This window comes from Lactuca sativa, chromosome 1 (genome assembly GCF_002870075.4).
Source record: "Lactuca sativa cultivar Salinas chromosome 1, Lsat_Salinas_v11, whole genome shotgun sequence".
Taxonomy (NCBI): domain Eukaryota; kingdom Viridiplantae; phylum Streptophyta; class Magnoliopsida; order Asterales; family Asteraceae; genus Lactuca; species Lactuca sativa.
The window spans coordinates 6,028,209-6,044,466 of NC_056623.2; positions in this window are offsets into that span (position 1 = coordinate 6,028,209).

Consider the following 16,258-nt stretch of genomic DNA (forward strand, 5'->3'; position numbering starts at 1 on the left):
TTGCTATGTGGATATGATTGCTTGAGTATGTTGTGGTTAGATTTTCCCTTGTCTGAATGCTGCTTGCTTTGTGCATTGTGGGATTCTGAGTGATGGAAGTTAGCCCTTAGGTGGATACGTCACGCCACATGTGATCGGGTTTGAATAATCTCAGAGTGTTGGATTTGGCCCTATTGCGCAACTCTCGTCTGAGTCCAACCGTTTTAGGGACGAGTCTCTTACTCGAAGGATTATCTGAGCCTCGTCACATGTGATGGTATCCAGGTAATGGCTAATTGGCATCACAAGGAGACCTTCAGCAGCTGAGGACTGGTTTGAGCTAAGTTAGAGGTTTCCCTAGGGTAAGCCTAGGATGAGATAGTGTTGGGAGCAGTAGTAATGGATAAAGGACCTGGTGGGGTCGAAGCAATTCCTGAGGAAAGTACGGATAGATGTGGAAGGTAGTATGGGCCCGTACTACTGAAAGCAGAGGATCCGTACTCGATTCAGGAAAGGCCGAGACAAGACCGGGAACCTGATAGGGTATGTGTTTGGTCGCGCAGCAGTGATAAGTATTCTGATAGAGGATGTATTATATTTTCAGTATGGTGACATTGCGGTAGAGACCAGCGGGTGGATCAGGCGCTGGAGAGGGATCAGGCTCAGGTTCTAGAGTCGGGCAGCTTGATGATCAGATGAGGGATTTCCTTTCCGCAGAGATTGTGCGCAACATCATTGATCAGACTCCAGTGATTTTTGGTTCGGTTAGAGAGGCCATCGTGGAGCTTATGGACGGTCATCTTGAGGCCTTTAGGGCCGGGATAGTATCAGGACAGTTTGGGGCTCATCTAGAGCCCGGTTTTTATGGAGTTCGGGGACCCATCAGAGAGGCGGATACCATTTCAGGCTTTTGCCATCAGGAGTCAGGAGTGAGTGGGGCACCATGTCTCCAGGAGAGACCCTTGCATGACTGGGTAATTAATGAGGTTTCGCTAGTCATTCGCGAGGAGTTGCCCAACATCATTGAGCGGGTCACGGGTCGGGTGACCGCTAAGTTCCAGGGACAACCAAATGTTGTTCATATGGTTGATGGAGTAGTCGGGGTCACATGAGAGCAGGAGATTGATTTGGATTGGCAACTCGGAAAAAAGAAGCGGGCACGTGTTGCAGGGAGATTGGGAAGGAGTGTGGAGTCCTACTCAGCTGACTTGGGCGCTGGAGGTCAGGAGGACCTAGAGGTGTGTGGTAAGTGTGGAGGAACTCATGGGTTTGCTTGTCACAAGTTCAGGTGTTTCAAGTGCGGGGAAAGGGGGCATGTGTATCGGGATTGTAAGCAGGATCAGAGATGTTTCCATTGTCACCAGTCGGGTCATTTCAAGTCTCGATGTCCCGTCTTGGTGGTGGAGAGAGTTCAGGGCTAGGCGCCCACCGTTCCGCAAAAAGTATAGATCGAGCCGCACTAGATCGCAGGTATGTAGTTTGAATCCTTCCCTTTGTAGTAACTCTATTGTTATGGTACTGCATCGATGTTAGTAGGCATGTATTTGTGAGTATTATATTACCTGCTTGTGATCGATTGATATGCCATCTGCATACCTTGGATATTTAAATGGTAGTTAGGAGATGTGCTCTATGGGAGAAGGATTTATAGGATGCAATAACTGTAGCATGCCTGGGAGGGACTTGGTATGTCTCGCTAGATCGGAGTTGTATAGTGTTGGAGATGGATTGGTTGGATCCCTAGCTATGGTAAGCTTGGGTTCCTCAGCAGATTGATTATGGAATGGTAGCAATGATTTCATTTTAGTATTGAGCAACAAGGGGTAAGCAGGATCGAAGTGGGGGGAATCCCCCGAGTGTACAAAGGTAGGAGCACGCAGACCCAGAATGAGTGTGCGACCTCCGAGAAAGAAAAGAAGTGGTTCAGCATTTGATGGATTCAGGATTTCAGGGTTGGAAGTTTGAGAAACTCCCCATCAGCTAGTGCGTGTAATGGTAATGGTTAGTACGTGGTTGGGAATTCAGGTTGTGGATCGCCCGTAGGACTCGAGGGAGTCGGAATGAGGATCTTGAGAGCTAATGGCACATGGGTGCCTTCGTATTAGCAGTCAGTGGTAGAAAGTGATGTAAGACTACGGGGCAACCGTAGCATTCACTAGCAGTTAGTCGTGGAAGTGTTGTAAGACTACGGGGCAGCCGTAGCATTCACTAGCAGTCAGCAATGGATGGTGAGGTAAGACTACGGGTAAGCCGTAGCATTCCTTAGTAGTTTCGTTAGCGGATTTGGGGCGAGGCCCTTATCTCCTAGTGATCAGATAGGGATCGGGAATGGGTAGTGGATGAGAATGATAGGGAGTTGCCTGTATAGCCCTAGAGAGGTGAGACCTTGGGAGAGGCCGCTCCAGGATATAGTTGGGAGAGACCCGTGGGCGAGGCCCGTATGAGATTAGCAGTGTAGGTGAGACCTGAGAGCAGGGTTGCTCAGTAGTATGGTTAGGTGAGACCCGTGGGCGAGGCCCATGAGTTTTAGCAGCACAAGTGGGACCTGGTAAGGACCTTAGTGTCAAGTTAGGGGATCGGGGATCCTAGGTTTGTAGTGCCTGAATAGCAGGATAGATTGAGCAGTTATAGGTGGTCGAAGTTTCTTCGGAAGTCGCTGGGAGCGACTAGTGGTGGTGTTGGGACTAGCTACCGGTGAGAGTCGGTAATCCAGGCATTGATAGGATGGTAGGGACCAGGGTGGTCTCAGTTCGTCCGGAAGGCAGACAAGGAATAGCAGAATATTCAGTCAGTAGTACGGCGGGTAAGCAGTGTATGGTGGTATTCAGTTAGTTGAATCGAGGGGTGCTCGACACCAATTTTTGGCAGAGAGGAGTGTCAGAGGTTACTGACGGTGATGACCCGTACTGGAAATAGTGGGGGTAATGGAGTTGGTGAAGGATAGGGCCTTCACAGTGACAGAAGAAATAGTTGGTTATCGATCTTTGCCTTGGGAAGGCAAGGAATTGTGCAAGGAAAGAAGGGGGTGAACCCCTATAGGATCAGGGCAGTACTCAGTGAGTACCAGAAGGATTGTCGGTAAGTAAGTTGTGTTTCCAGGATGTTCAGGGTCAGGGTGACCCGAGTCTATTATTCGCAAGGATTTTTGTTAGCCGGAATGACCGAGCGGGAGGCCTTCGAAAGTAGACAGCTGGTGTTGGATTAATTGGTGAGTTATTAGAGGCAAATCGCAGGCGGTGGGCCATAGCAAACTTCGAGGACGAAGTTTAGTTTAAGTGGGGGAGAGTTGTAACACCCAAAGTTTTGAAGGTCAAGAAAGGAAAGGAAACCATAACTTTAAGGAGGGACTCGACGAGTCATGGACTGCCTCGGCGAGTCCGAGCGGGATCCAGGCCGAGGAGTAAGTAACCGACTCGGCGAGTCGGCCAAAGAGACTCGGCGAGTCTGGTCTGTACGAGGAAAACCCTAAATTCGGGGCTTGGAGCCTATTTAATCGTCTCATTCTCTCCCCTAGGATTCCTTTACTGTCTCTCACACCCAGAACGCCGCACCCTAAGCCTCCATTGTGCTCATTCAAGCTTTTAGCCATTTTGAGTGATTTAAAGGAAGAAGAAGAAGTGGGAATCATTGAAGCATCAAGGAGTGGCCTTGGATCCGAAGATTGGGGAACCCTTCTGAGATATTGAAGGTATTAAGTCGTTTCTCTCCTTTAGATATTCTTTGGTTATGAGTTTTGGGGCTTTTAAGCCATGTTTAAGATCAATCTCGAGCTTGAAGTCCAGATCTGAGGTTGCTACCTCAGATCCATGCTTGTTTTGGTTTAGAATCCCGTAAAGCATCAGCCCTTGAGTCGATTATGGAGCTTTCTTGCCTTAAACCCTAGTTTATGGTGTATTTTGCCTAGATCTCCTTCTCTACACGTAAAGTTTGCAACTTTACATGAGGAATAGACTTGGGAAGGGTAGATCTATAGTTTGGAGTCCATGCATGACTCAAAAGTCCTCTGCATGTATGTAGATCGGAATGGACTCGGCGAGTCCTTCGAGTGGACTCAGCGAGTAGCTTGAAGATGAGGAGGAACTCCACGAGTAGGATGAACAACTCGTCGAGTCGGATGAAGTTGGGCATGAACTCGGCGAGTTTGAAGAACAACTCGGCGAGTCTGTTGAAGGTTGTCTTGGACTCGGCGAGTCTGTTCTTGAACTCGGCGAGTCATGTCGCGAAACCCCAAACCCTTCGAGTTAAGACTCGAGTCAGCGATTCGAGCAAGGACTCAGTGAGTTGGACAGGACAGGATTCGGGAATCAGTAGACTCGGCGAGTCAGGGGCTGACTCAGCGAGTCAAATCGCGATTGGAAGGACTTTAAGCATAAGAACTCGGCGAGTCGGTAAGTGGACTCGGCGAGTAGGGTTGACCTGGAAGGTTGACTTTGACCAGGACTTTGACTTAGACCAGAATTGACTTGGTTGACTGTCGGGGGTCAGTTAGACTAAGTGTTGCATTGATATTGGTAGCTCGGGGAGCTAGTGGAGCAGGAGGTCAGAGAGTTGCCGGTCGGCAGCTAGTGGGATCATCAGCAAGTTCAGCCAGTGCAGGTGAGTTTCCCTTTTGTATGAATGGGTCTACGGCCACAATGCCAGCCCATGTAGTTATGAGTAAAAGACCCGGGGGTTAGCCCTAGGCACAACATGCTAGTATGATATTCAGGACGAGGTCCAGTGATAGCGGGCGGGTGCCCAAGGAATGGTTTATGTGATAGTTTATACTTGTTGTCTGTGTGATACTTGTATGTGCCTGATAGGGAGGTGAGTGTTGGCGAGGTCCCGCATCTCACCAATAGCAGAGTGTGGATGGTGTTCCACATCTCATTATGTAACGACCCGTCTTTGGTATGTTGTTTCCATGATATTTATTTAGAAGTTTTCAAGAGGGACTCGGCGAGTCTATAGCCCGACTCGTCGAGTAGGGACGGGATTTCGAGCACGTGTAAGTCGGCGACTCGGCGAGTCCATATTCGGGACTCGGCGAGTCTTCCTGCCAGGAAGAAACCCTAAATCCACGGGTTTGCTCACTATTTAAGCAATGTTATGTGCCCCAAACTCGCCTCCTTCACCCTCAGAGAGCCTGTGAGAAACCCTAAACCATCCCTTGATTGATTAAAGTGTTTTTGTGTGAATTCTTGAAGGCTTGAAGAAGAAAAAGAAGAAAGGTCCAAAGAGAAGAGGTGTAGAGCAAAGATCCAAGGTCAATCAGAGTTCATTGAGGTATTTCTCAGAATCCTTTTGTTTTATGCTTAAAACCTCCATTAGAACACTTCTAGGGCTAGTTTGATGTATTTTCCAAACCTTATAGTTGTATGGATGCCTTAATAGGTCGAGATATCCCTAGATCTGTTCATTTAGGAGTTGTAGAGCCCGGATCTATTGCCTTTTTGAAGTTGCTTTGCATGAGAACCCTAGATCTAGCCTTTATTATGCTTTTTGAGCCTTATAATCTTCATGGATGCTTATGGGCACGTAAAGATAGAATCTTTACATGTTAATCGAGCTAAGGGAGCCCAGATCTATAAGTTTTATACGCTGGATTCAAGCAGAATCGAGTTTAGAGTAGGTGCATGCATGCGACTCGGCGAGTCGGAAGAACGACTCGGCGAGTCGAGTCGCGAGTCCCCGATTTTTCCCTTTTGAGTGATGACGAGTGGGGACCAGTGAGTAGTAGAGTGGACTCAGTGAGTTGGAGGTCAGACTCAGTGATGGAGGGACTCGACGAGTTGTTCATACAACTCGGTGAGTCCAAGACAATCTTCTTAGCTCAAGAACAACTCGTCGAGTTGTTCATACGACTCGGCGAGTCGGATGTAGATTGCCTGAGTTTTAGAATCGAAAGGGAACTCGTCGAGTTGATGCCATACTCGACGAGTAGCCACGAGTAGGGTTAAAGAAGTGAGAATAGAGATTCGGCGAGTTGGCGGCCCAACTCGGCGAGTCAGGTCAACTGTAGGTTGACTTTGACCGGGAGAGTTGACTTTGACCAGGGGTAAAAAAGTCATTTTACCCCAATGTAGTGATTAGTATTTGTTTGAGTGTGTTTATGGAATTGTAGCCAGGGAGATACCGGAGCAGCAGCAGATAGCTTCCAGAGCCATACACACAGCAGCCAGTTCACGAGGTGAGTTTCCTTCCAGTAGGAATGGGTCTACGGCCACAATGTCGGCCCGTTTAGTTAACAGTAGTTCCGGACTTCAGTCCGATGCAGTAGTTAGAGTGCTTGATGTCTTTGTGATTCAAGCATGTTTTGTGTTATGTGTTCCGGACTTCGGTCCGATGCAGTATATGTGTTATATTAGCGAATACATGTTTATGATATGCTATGTTCAGACAGTTCCGGACTTCGGTCCGATGCAAGGGACAAGGTTCCAGTCAGTTCCGAACTTCGGTCCGATGCAGTCAGTTCCGGACTTCGGTCCGATGCAGTCAGTTCCGGACTTCGGTCCGATGCAGTTAGTTCCGGACTTCAGTCTGATGCAGTGGGCAAGGCCCAGTATGTGCTTTATTTGTTATTGTGTGGTATGTGGTAGTTTGGGGGAGCTCACTAAGCTTCGTGCTTACGGTTTCAGTTTTTGGTTTCAGGTATTCCGCAAGTAAAGGGAAGAGCTCGAGATGATGGCATCGCACACACCACAGCTTCAGTTTTGTCCTGGGAGTTGATTCAGTTTCTTAGATATGTTTTGATACAGTTGTGACACAATTTTTCTCATAATATTTTGGTATGGTTTGAGATACGCAGCGTATGGTTTTATTATGTGATACTCACTTTTATGATTTTTGGTTATATTAAAAATGAAATTTTCGGATCGTATTTTTTGGATGTTTCACATTAGCAGCAGATCAGGGGCGAGGCCCAAGTTAGGGAAAGAGTGAGTGTGGGCTGGGCCCGTATCTCACTATCAGTGGGAGCATGGACGGGGTTTCATGACTCATTAGTAGAGATCGGTTGTTAGGACCGAAGGGTAGTCAGACACCCTAGATACGTCTGACAGTATGTGATATTATGTTTACATGCTAGCATGATCTGTTATATGAGTTAAAGGCGGATGGGGGAGATAGTCCCCCAGGCTACCGGTTGATAGGGCCAAAGGGGCGGTCGTGCCCAGCCATGCTAGATAGATTATGTGATATATGTGTTATGTGGTAGTAGTAGGGGGTGAAATAGTCCCCAATACCCGGTTGAGAGGACCGAAGGGGAGACTAGCACCCAGATATGCTAGTCAGTATCCGGTCGAGAGGACCGAAGGGGAGGCCAGCACCCAGATATGCTAGCTAGTATCCGGTCAAGAGGATCGAAGGGGAGGTAAGCTCCCAGATATGCTAGCCAGTATCCGGTCGAGAGGACCGAAGGGGAGGTAAGCTCCCAGATATATTAGTCAGTATCCAGTCGAGAGGACCGAAGGGGAGGCCAGCACCCAGAAATGCTAGCCAGTATCCGACCGAGAGGACCGCAGGGGTAGGTCGGGCACCCAGATATGCCTGACAATGAGTGTATGTTATGTGATTGTATGGTATGAGGTATGATGGCGGAACTCACTAAGCTTCGTGCTTACGGTTTTCAGTTTGGGTTTCAGGTACTTCCGATAGCAGATGATGGAGCTCGGGATGATCGCATGACACACACCATAGATTAGTCAGCCTGGGAATGTTTTACTCTGATAATGAACATGTGTTTTGAGAACTATTACTTTGATTATGCTTCGAATCGATGATTTTACTTTAAGTAATGTTTTATTAAAAGAAATTTTTAGTCTTCAATTTTGGGACGTTACATAGGTCTTAATGGATTAAGACCTTAGATTAAGAGCTTTTGGACGTCCCAAGTGATAAAGTTTGAGACTTTATGAATCTTAGGCATGTTTGGCCTAGGGATCTGAAGTTTGGGCTTAAGAGCTTAAGCCATTAAGAAGTTATAAGGACTTATTGAGTAGCGAAGTTATGCCCCGCGTAACATGTGAGTACGCCCCGCGTAGCGAGCCAGTGCCCCGATCCCCTGTTGCGAATCAGCGTGTACGTCTAGCGTACCAAGGAGGGTACACCCAGCGTACTCCCTCTATTGGGTTTTCATTTTGGGCCATAGGGTTTGGGCTATTATTTGAGTTGCTGGATTTTGGGCCGTGACTGGACATTATGGATAAAGTTTTTTGGGCCCATTGGTTGCTATGGATCATGAGTTTAGGCCCATTTGGTGAGGTGGGCCCAATTTAGTAAATTGGGCCAATAATGGGCTTTGTTTTGGACTTCTAGACCTTGGGCCATTGGTGGGCTTGGGAGCTTACCTAGTGTTGGGGCGGATTGAGTTAGGGGTAAAATGGTCAATTTACCCTTAGAAGAGTATTGTGCTTGGCCTAATGTTTATTTGTGCTATGTTGGCTAGTTCGGGATTTTCGGTGAGTCGGTGATTCGAGAATCTACTTCCTCAGTTTAGAGTTTTGGCAGTGCGAGGTGAGTTATCCTCACTATATCGACAGGGTATAAGGCACCAAGGCCGACCCTTTATCGGATTGAGATCTGGGTATTTGTTGTTATGTTATTGCTTTGATATGTTTGCATCCTGGTAGCTAGGATGGTATATGTTAGAGACCTGGTTAGGGTCGGTTCCCTGATATGTAGGGTGATGCTATGCTAGTGACCGGTTAGGTCGATATCCTGGTTAGGATGATGATATGTTATGTGATCTGTTTGATCGGCTTGTTGACTGTGAATTCTTATATGATTGTATGTTTATGTGCACATGGTTGTTTGGACTGGAGTTGGGTTGAGGCGGGTCCTGCTTTGTGCTGTAGGCCAAGATACCCAGGGCGGACCGGTTGTCCCGAAGGCCCAGCGAGCGGTCCGGATAGGCTGTAGGCCCCAAGAGAGCGGACCAGACGTGCCGAGGCTCGGAGAGTGGACCAGGCCGACTGAAGGCCCGGTGCGGGCGGACCAGTCATACTGTAGACTCGGAGAGTGGACCAGGTGGATTGAAGGCCCACTGCGGGCGGACCAATCACACTGCAGACTCGATGTATATGGCTAGATTCGGAGGGTGGACCAGGTGGACTGTTGGCCGGTGCGGCGGACAAGTCACACAGTAGACCCGAAGTGCATGGCTGTTCTGTGATCGGATATGATATGGCATGTTATGCGTGTATGGTATATGTGGTTGGTATTTTGGGGATATCTCACTAAGCTTTCGGGCTTATAGTTGTGGTTTAATGTTTTTCAGGTTCTTCAGGAGACCGTGACAAGGCGAAGGCGTGATCGTATCGCTCCTCATGTTTATGTTGTGATGTGATTCTGGGAATACTCTAAATAAATTGTATTGAAAACATTTTTGTAATAATTTAATGAAATCGGGTTATTTTTGAAAAATTTAAATTGGTTGGAATTTTTCGGTCGTTACATGTTGGTATCAGAGCCTTGGTTTGAGTGAATTGGAGGAACACTCGTGTGACTCCAGTCTCAAATCGAGGAGAGTTTTCAAAAGAGAATTTAAAACGGTTTTCAAAATGAGTAAAGGAGGACGCGGGGGTACGATCAGCCGGAGCCAGTAAGTAACCCCAAAATACCATACATGATATTTGTTTTTGAGCTTGATAGAACAACATGCTAGTGCTAGGCTAGGGATCTTCAGTATTTCATGATAATGTTGCCTGATTTTTGATGCCTGTTAGCCTAGGGTTTCCTTCTGGAAGATTTCCAGTGTTCCTCTAGTAGTGAGGGTTGAGCGTTTGTTATGCATGTTTTCACTAGGGTGTTGTGGTAGTACTTCATACAAATATGGGTAGGTGTGGAAGGTAGTATGGGACCGTACTACAGAAAGCACAGGACCCATACGCGTATCAGGGAAACCATGACCTCTAGGGTTGGGTTGAGAGTTGGTTCCCGGGTTAGTGGGAAGTGTCTGAGATTTTGTGGTGTTTTTCAGTATGGAGATTCCGAGGCATGCTGGAAGTGGATCCAGGTCAGGATCGGGAGCAGGAGAGGGAGTTTTGGGCGGGTCAGTACCGCCCGAGGTTATTGGTCAGATGAGCACGTGCGAGTTGGATGCGAGGATTCGTGAGATCTTGCATGATGAGATTGTTGCGTTGTTCCGGGCTGAGTTGTCGGAACTGTTTGGGTCGATCAAGACCGCCATGGTTGAGTATTTTGATGAGCGCTATGCAGCTCTCACAGAGACGGCTACCGAGGCAGCTACAGCGGTTGTAGCAGCGGCAGGGGGAGGAGCTAGTCGGGGTTTTCAGTATCGGGACTTTGATAACACGAAGCCTCCCACCTTTGATGGAGTTCAGGACCCGATTGTTGCTATGAGATGGTTATCAGGCGTGGAGGGGTGTTTCTTCAGGTGTTCATGCCCTGCTGATCAGAGGGTGAGGTGTGCTCTGAACCTGTTGAGGCTCGGGGCCAAGGATTGGTGGAGATTGACCACGTGGTCATATTCGGATGCGCAGAGGGCTGCGGTTTCATGGGATCAGTTCAGAGAGATGTTCAGCACTCGTTATGTTCCGCGAGTTGAGAGAGAAAGATTGGCTCAGGAGCTCCTTGAGCTGAAGCAGGGTTCGGAGTCGGTGACTGAGATCACCAGGATGTTCACTGAGAGGGCGATGTTCTGCCCTGAGTTCGCTTCGGAGCAGGCTCAGATGTCTCGATATCTGAGCATGCTCAAGAGGGATATCAGGCAGTTTGTGTCTACGCAGAGGTGCGAGACTTTGTTGGAGTTGCAGGAGGCCGCCAGGCGGCGTGAGTTAGAGATTGAGTTGCAGTTGCGTGAGCTGAGGCAGGCTCTGGTGCAGTCGCAGCCGGTGCCAAAACGGTCCAAGACCGTTGATTCTAGAGTGGGAGATCTGGGTAGCCACACTTGTGGGAAGTGTGGGAGGAGTCACACCGGAGTTTGTAGGTCTAGTGGTGCATGCCGCAAGTGCGGAAAGGAGGGGCACTATACGAGCGATTGTCGGCAGTCAGCGCCGGTTCGGGATTTGAGGATTTGTTATCATTGTCATCAGGTTGGACATTTGAGGGTCAACTGTCCACAGCTCGCTGCAGGACCGGTGCAGGCTCCAGCACTGACCACTTTGAGGATCACGAGTGGAGGTTAGGGTGGAGCAGAGCCCCCAAGGGCTCAGGGTCGTGCTTTTCAGCTTACAGCAGAGGAGGTCAGAGCAGTGTCGGATGCAGCCGCGGGTATGTTTCTTTCTTGATGTCTTGTTTATCTTATGGTTATTGTGGAATATTGTTTATCTGCAAGTCTTATTGTGTGGTTTCGGTGTGGTATTCATTGTTCTTTGAGGGTTATGGTTTGGTTATGGATTGGTGTTGGGAATTTCGTTGGTTATCATCAACGAGGGTTATTAATGGAAATCTGGTGTTGGTTTGAATGTCGGGTAGCATCTGCAGTCTGAGGAATGGTTAGCTGAAGATTGAGTTTCTTTCAAGCTCGGGATGGTTAGTGTTGAAAAGTGATTTGGTGAAGGTTGCTAGTGCTAGCGGGACGCAGTTTGCGTGTAAGTGTTTGTGTTGTGTAGGGTATTGAGGGAGGTTGGTGATGGCGACCGACGGTTGTTAGTCAGTAATTTAAGTGGGGGAGAATTGGTAAATTCTCCGGAAGCTCGATGAGTATTGGAGGTTGTTTAGCTGCTTGGGATTCAGCAGTGTTCTGTCAGCCAAGAGGGTAGGCTGGTATGAGTAAGTGGCAGGCATGCGGGGCGGGATACAGACCTAGGGCATTTGATTGTGGAAGGCCTGGGATTAGGCCGAGATTGAGTATGTATGATGGAGATAGAGTTCGGAACCCCTAGAGGGCTAGAACAGTATACATGGGAGGGTTTCCCGGAGGGGTAACGCGGAATGATGAATGCTAGTTGAGCGGTCCGGATAGACTGAAGGTCGGTAGGCGTATCAGTCAGGCCGAAGGCTCGGAGAATGGTCCAGCCAGGCTGAAGGCGCTGGAGGGCTGTCCAGATTGGCTGAAGGTTCTGAGAGTGGTCCAGATTGGCTGAAGGCCTGGTAAGGCGGTCCAGTCATGCTGAAGACTCTGCAGGTATTGATAGATCGGTTCGAGGAAATGGATTGAGTATGTCGCGAAATGTTAGCATTGGAAAGTCTGGCCCCGGGTATTGATCTCGATTAGTGGAGATCGTGCATGGACTCGAGAGTCCTTGCGAGCAGATTCAGAGCATGTGTGTTGCATGGATAGCGGTTATGCTATAAGGGAGTGGTGTAGCCTCGGGCGAGCACCGTGGCACTTGTCGTAGTGACGAGGCGGCCAAGTGGATTTCCTGGGTAAGGAAAGAGAGAGGAATGTAGTGCCGAGAGGGAGTGTAAGTTCACGGAAGTGAAAGCAGCAGCGCGGAGTTGTGATTGGAGTGATCCAATTAGGGTCTTTGAGCAGCATGATTGCGGCAGTGGTATGGAAACACATCCGGATGGGATGTATGCTGAGGTTGCGGAAGGATTTCTGCGAGGGTAGAGCCAAGAGGCCCGGAAAGGATGCTGGGAGGGAGTCTTGGATTTCCAGTTTGATTCTGATCGAGGAATTGTGTATGTAGTGGTGATTCATCCTGGGGGATGTTTGGAGATGTCGTTAGTGTGGCGGGTTTTTCCTAACCCGAGGGTGTTAGAGCTAGTGCATGTGATTGCAAGAGGAGAACTCATGGGAGTTGCTCTGAGGCTGAAGAATGTGTTGTTTTGTCAGCATGGGATGGTTAGAGTTGGACTCGGATCGGGAACCCGGTGGTTTAGGGTTATATCTAGCTCGTAAGAGCCAAGTGAGTTTTGGGTTTCGATGGTTGCGTCTTGAGGAACCTGGTTGGGTTAATGCCAGGTGGTGCGTGGCGGGAGAAGTTCTGGAGTAAAGGTGCCGAAGGCTTCGAGGGCGAAACCTAATTTAAGTGGGGGAGAATTGTAACGCCCCGTTCCTAAGAATACCTAATTGTGAGTCCCGGGGATTTAAGAGAAATGATATTTTGGTCATCTTGTGGGAAAAATGAAAAATGAGGGGCAAGAATGAAACTTGGGGACTCGACGAGTACGCCCAGCGTAAGCTGGGATTACGCCCAGCGTAAGGCGTATATGGACGTGGGTGCAAGGCTGAGTACGCCCAGCGTACTCTCAGAGTTCTAAAACCCTAAATTTAGGGTCAGCTACTATATAAGGAACATGTTGGTTCATACCCTAGCCTCCTTAAGCTCACCCTTAACCTCAGAAACCCTAGAAACCCGTATTCCCCCCATTGTTGGGTGTGTTTGGCCTTGGAAAGCTCATTTTGGCAAAAGAAAAGCTAGAAGAAGAAAGGAGAAGTTGTCAAGGAAGGAAAGGAACGATTGGGGCTTGTAGATCTGAAGAGATATCATCCTTTGGAGCTTATTTGAGGTATAAAGCTTCTTGCTTGCCATTTATTTTGCATGGATCTAAGTATTGTGAAGTTTTAGCATCTTTCTTGTCCCAAAGTTCTCATCTTGATTCATGCTTTGTGTTGGCCGAGATTATCTGTCCTTTCAGACCTTTGGAGAGGTCTTGAGTAAGAAAATGAGGTCCCAAGGGCTGTAGTTGTTCCATGTGTGAGATATATAGGTCTTAATGGATTAAGACCTTAGATTAAGAGCTTTTGGACATCCCAAGTGATGAAGTTTGAGACTTTATGAATCTTAGGCATGTTTGGCCTAGGGATCTGAAGTTTGGGCTTAAGAGCTTAAGCCATTAAGAAGTTATAAGGACTTATTGAGTAGCGAAGTTACGCCCCCGCGTAACATGTGAGTACGCCCCGCGTAGCGAGTCAGTGCCCCGATCCCCTGTTGCGAATCAGCATGTACGCCCATCGTACCAAGGAGGGTACGCCCAGCGTACTCCCTCTGTTGGGTTTTCATTTTGGGCCATAGGGTTTGGGCTATTATTTGAGTTGCTGGATTTTGGCCGTGACTGGACATTATGGATAGAGTCTTTTGGGCCCATTGGTTGTTATGGATCATGAAATTAGGCCCATTTGGTGAGGTGGGCCCAATTTAGTAAATTGGGCCAATAATGGGCTTTGTTTTGGACTTGTGGACCTTGGGCCATTGGTGGGCTTGGGAGCTTACCTAGTGTTGGGGCGGATTGAGTTAGGGGTAAAATGGTCAATTTACCCTTAGAAGAGTATTGTGCTTGGCCTAATGTTTATTTGTGCTATGTTGGCTAGTTCGGGATTTTCGGTGAGTCGGTGATTCGAGAATCTGCTTCCTCAGTTCAGAGTTTCGGCAGTGCGAGGTGAGTTATCCTCACTATATCGACAGGGTATAAGGCACCAAGGCCGACCCTTTATCGGATTGAGATCTGGGTATTTGTTGTTATGTTATTGCTTTGATATGTTTGCATCCTGGTAGCTAGGATGGTATATGTTAGAGACCTGGTTAGGGTCGGTTCCCTGATATGTAGGGTGATGCTATGCTAGTGACCGGTTAGGTCGATATCCTGGTTAGGATGATGATATGTTATGTGATATGTTTGATTGGCTTGTTGACTGTGAATTCTTATATGATTGTATGTTTATGTGCACATGGTTGTTTGGACTGGAGTTGGGTTGAGGCAGGTCCTATTTTGTGTTGTAGGCCAAGATACCCAGGGCGGACCGGTTGTCCCGAAGGCCCAACGAGCGGTTCGGATAGGCTGTAGGCCCCAAGAGGGCGGACCAGACGTGCCGAGGCTCGGAGAGTGGACCAGGCCGACTGAAGGCCCGGTGCGGGCGGACCAGTCATACTATTGACTCGGAGAGTGGACCAGGTGGATTGAAGGCCCGGTGCGGGCGGACCAATCACACTGCAAACTCGATGTATATGGTTAGATTCGGAGGGTGGACCAGGTGGACCGTTGGCCGGTGTGGCGGACCAGTCACACAGTAGACCCGAAGTGCATGGCTGTTCTGTGATCGTATATGATATGGCATGTTATGCGTGTATGGTATATGTGGTTGGTATTTTGGGGATATCTCACTAAGCTTTCGGGCTTACAGTTGTGGTTTAATGTTTTTCAGGTTCTTCAGGAGACCGTGGCAAGGCGAAGGCGTGATCGTACCGCTCCTCATGTTTATGTTGTGATGTGATTCTGGGAATACTCTAAATAAATTGTATTGAAAACCTTTTTGTAATAATTTACTGAAATCGGGTTGTTTTTAAAAAATTTAAATTGGTTGGAATTTTTCGGTCGTTACAACATAGGACTTACGGTTAGTACCTAGGATCAAAAGATAACGTATGAAGTCATTATACAAGCCTTGTTTCGTTGATGATTTCAGGACGTAATCATCCCAAGGGGGAGATAATTGTAACGCCCACAGATTCGGGCTAGTCAATTTAGAGACAATAAACGTCAAAAATGACTTTTTGATGGAAGATTATTTAGAGTAAATAATCTTACCCAAGTTATAGTATATGTCACAAGGGTTCTCTACATATAAAGAACGCCGAAATTGGAGTTATAACGAATAAGTTATGAGCCGTCAAAGTTTTACGGCAAAACTGGCATGGCATCGCGTAACGTAAAAAGTGAATTTTTGATAAATTACTTTTTAGCCTTAGCGATCTAAACGAAATTCGTAGTACGCGTTAAACCAAGAACGTGCATAAAAAAACGTTCAAATCTGACTTCGTATAAGGAAGTTATGATTTTTCTAAGATTTAGCATAACAGTGCACAACCTGGAATTCGAATTTTAGATTGATATAATAATGCTAGGTTTCCTCGAAGGAAAATAGAATTGTTAGAAGCAATGCACTGCCCGAGTTTGGAATCATCACTTTTATAAGTGAGTGCATAGTTACTTTCATCTTACACATAAATAGGAAGTATTTAATATGAATTACGTGCTATGTGTGCATATTATCTGTGTTCTTGATATCTATGTTGGATGAAAAAAAATATACATGTTTTATTCGATTTAAACTATATACGTATTTTATTCCTATAATAATAAGAGACGAAAGATGATATAGATGATGAGAAGCGATGGCCTAATCATCTAGCAGAGTATAGATGACAACCACAGAGTATTCTAGACAGTCCATTGGAACACTAGCAGACTCACAACCTATAGGTGTTGTGAACGATATGTTCATCATATGTACTCTAAAAACCCATTGACATGTATTTGTTGGATTAGTGTCTAAGTCCATAACTATTTTGGTATGTACTTGACCCGATTGTGAGCATGGTCCTTTTGGGTTGCCTTCACACTGGTGACTAGAAAGGATGATTGTTGAAGAGAGAGGCTGGTTTATTGTTAA